Genomic DNA, 3,744 nt, shown 5'->3' on the forward strand with positions numbered 1-3,744 from the left:
GAATGAACTAGAAAGTCTGGGCAACGTGGGACAACAAAGTACCCTAGAATCTTCTAGCTCTGCAGCTGTGTGACCTGGGCAATGTCCAACTTCTCTGGACCTCTGTTTCCTCACCTGACTTAGAACCCTCCTGCCCCAACTCAAATTCAAACCCAGTGCATTCTGATTCATAGCTCATAGTGACCCCCATGGCTGACTATGGTGGCTTAGTAGGTTATGTGTTGGGCTGACCTGTGGCCTGCAGTTCAAAACTACCAGCCACTCCGTGGGAGAAACACAAGGCTTTCTACTCCCCTAAAAAGTTACAGTCTTGGAAACCCACAGGGGCAATTCTACCCTGTCCTATAGGGTCACTATGAATCAGTCGGGATTGACTCTGTGGCAGTGAGTTTCTGTGCCATAGAAGCTCCGATGGCTCTGTCAGGTAAGTGCAGAGCTGTTAACTTTAAGGTCTGTGGTTCAAGCCAACCATATGCTCTGCTGGAAGAAGACGAGGCTGTTATAAAGATTTATGTACAGCTCCAGAAACTGCAGTGTTTTAAAAAATATGTGATATCACCTCAGGGGATGCTGGAGTGATCCTGGATGTGCAGCAGAAGAGAGGCCTGCACTTTATGGGCCCAGAAGCTTTGAATTTCCAGGGGGGTCCTGAGTGATTGTTTTTGAAAAGGGGTGCTAGGTGAAATAACTTTGGGAGTCAGTGCTATGAATTGGAATTGACTTGTTGCAGTAGATTTTGGTTCTGTGAGTTAGTCTCTGAGTTTGTTCTTGGTCTGCATATGGCGGTGGTTTAAACTCACCCAGCAGAGCCACTCAAGAAAGCCTGGTGAGCTGCTCCAATCAAGATTATACTGAAAGTGAACAAGCTCACCGCAGATGCAGACTCACAGGGAACCTATAGGACACGGTAGAACTGATCCTATGGGTTTCTGAGACTACTGCTCTTTACAGAAGCAGAAAGCCCCATCTTTCTTCTGCAGAGCAGCTGGTGGATTTGAACTGCTGACCTTGTGATTAGCAGCCCAACTTGTAACCACCTCTACCAAAAGGTTCATGGGAAAATGGAACTAGAAGGTAATGGGTTTTTACAGTAGCAGCTTCATACCAAGAGCTCTGATAGGGATGAGTGAAGGGCAGAGTGAAGGACAGAGTTGTCATGACTTGGAATTGGCTTGGTGGTAACAGGTTAAACTCACAAAGCTCTGTGCCTTTGAGTCGATTCCAACTCATAGCGGCCCTATTGATAGATCAGCGTGGAACTGCCTCTGTGGGTTTCTGAGACTGTAACCCTTTACTGGAGTAGAAAGTCTCCTCTTTCTCTATCAGAGTGGGTGGTGCTTTTAAACTGCCGACCTTGTGGTTATCAGCCCAATACACAGCCACTAAACCACCAGGGCTTCTTTGGTAATAAGTTAGTTTGTTTTTGTTTTGATTTTTAGTCTATGAGTACTGTACCATATTGCGGCCACTCAACCCATTGCTAGCAAGTCAATTCCAACTCATAGTCACCCTAAATAGGGTTTCTGGGGCTGTAAATCTTTACAGGGGCAGAAAACCTCACCCTTTTCCTTTGAAGCAGCTAGCGAATATGAACTACTGAATTTGTCCAATGCATAACCCACTATTCCACCTGTCTGTTTTGTAATAAGTCTTAATCATTGTCATTAAGTCTATGCTGACTCATAGCGACCCCCTGTGGATTTCTGAGACTGTAACTGTTTGCGGGAGTAGAAAGCCCAGCCTTTCTCCTGCTAAACTGCTGGTGGTTTCAAACTGCTGAAATGCAGATCACAGCCCCGTGCATAACCACTCCACCACCAGGGCCTCTGTAATGGCTTGAAGTCCCCCCAAATCATCATTCTTTTTGAGGGACATTGAAGCTATTTCTGCCTTTTTCCACTTCCTTCTAAAATTCCAGTGATCCCATGTACGACAAGACAAAATACTGCCTTGTCCTGTGCCAGTCTCAAGTACCCTGTGTGAGCTGTGGTGGCAGCCACTGTGCCAATCCTCACCTCTGAGGGTCTTCTTCACTGACCCTCTGTCAAGGGTGATGTCCTTTTCCAGGGACTGGTCTCTTTTGAAAACATGTCCAAAGTACATGAAATGAAACCTTACTATTTTTGCTTCTAAGAAGCATTGGCTGCACTACTTCCAAGACAAATTTGTTTATTCTTTTGGCAGTCAATAGTACTTTCAATACTCTTCACCAGCACCATCATTCAAATGCACCATTCTTCAATCTTTCTTAGTCAAAGCCCAACTGACACATGCATATGAGGTGATTGAAAATACCCTTGGCTTGGGTCAGGAGCACCATAGTGCTCAAAGTAACTCCTTGTTTTTCAACATTTCAAAGAGGTCTTGTGCAACAAATTTACATAATGGAATGCGCCATTTGATCTCAGAGAAGCTAAAAGCCCCCAATTAAGTGCCTGGAGGCACCCTCCTCAAAGGAGCCACCTCCCTGAAGGCATTCAGCTTCACTTGCTCAATGGCCAGGAAGCCCCTGCTCAGTCTCATGCTCTGTTTCCTCTGCTGTTCCATGGAGTCATGGCTTTCTGTCCTTGGATGAAGGAGGTTTATCACATAGAGGTCTTGGCTTGGGGTCCAGAGAAGGAGCTCCTAGATTGGGATGAGATGAAGCAGGTCAGGGCCCTGCTTCCCTGAACGTCCCTGGAAGTCAGCAGCAGAAGGCACCAGGTAAGATAACCAGTGAGACCAGATGACCCGGGTTCAAAGAAAACCACAAGGAGTCAACAAGCAATTCTCGGAGTGTCCAGACCCCATATTCTAATTGCCACACATTCCACCACCCCTTTAAGTGCCCCCCCACTCCTGGCTACTGAGCACAACTTGCCTGATCTGTTGGCCTCAGTCACAGAACCTTATCTGGAGCTTACCCTCTAATAAAGCTATTTCTGTTTTTGCTCTCCCTTGTCCTGTTAGTTATGTCCTTGTGCCTCAGTTTACCTTATACTTCATCTGTCTCCTCTTGTCACAGTTTCACCTTTACACTCTCTTCTGGGAACTGGGTAGAGAAAGGACCCTGCTGTCCCCAGAGAACTCCTATATTGTGGAGATTTCTATAGCTTTGGGGCCTAATGGTAGCAAGAAGAAGGAAGTAAGGATACCCAGAAAAGGATCAGGGTGTTGAAAATAGAGAATTGCAATTTACCTGGTGACCCTTGGGGAGAACAGCAGTTGTGGCAAGGCCACAGCATGTGTAGAGTTGGAGAAGCAAGACTTTAGGGCAGACACACTTCAACAGGTCAGCAAAGAGCAAGGCTCTGAGGTAATTGCCTTTCAATTAACCCCACATGAGGAAACTCACTGCTGTGAAGCCAATTCTGACTCATAGTGACCTTGTAGGGTAGAGTAGAAACCCTGTGCGCTTCTGAGACTATAAATCTTAAAAAATTTTTTTATTAAAAGATCATTTTATTGGGGGCTCTTCCAGCTCTTATAATAGTCCGTACATCAATTATATTAAGCACATTTGTATATATGTTGCCATATTTATTTTCTAAACATTTAATTTCTATTGAGCCCTTGGTTTCAGCTCCTCTTTTTTTCCTCCCCCCATCACCCAAGATTGTACATCTTTAAGGGAGCAGAAAACCTCATCTTTCTCCCACAGAGAGGGGTGGAAAAGGGGGAGAGGGGAGGGTTTTCTTGTAGGTTTGAACTGCCCTCCTGTGGTTAGTCATCCAACATGGAACCCACTCCACCACCAGGAATTCT

The sequence above is a fragment of the Echinops telfairi genome, unplaced genomic scaffold, assembly GCF_000313985.2.
Source record: "Echinops telfairi isolate 266 unplaced genomic scaffold, ASM31398v2 ScPeMD7_70;HRSCAF=299, whole genome shotgun sequence".
Classification (NCBI taxonomy): domain Eukaryota; kingdom Metazoa; phylum Chordata; class Mammalia; order Afrosoricida; family Tenrecidae; genus Echinops; species Echinops telfairi.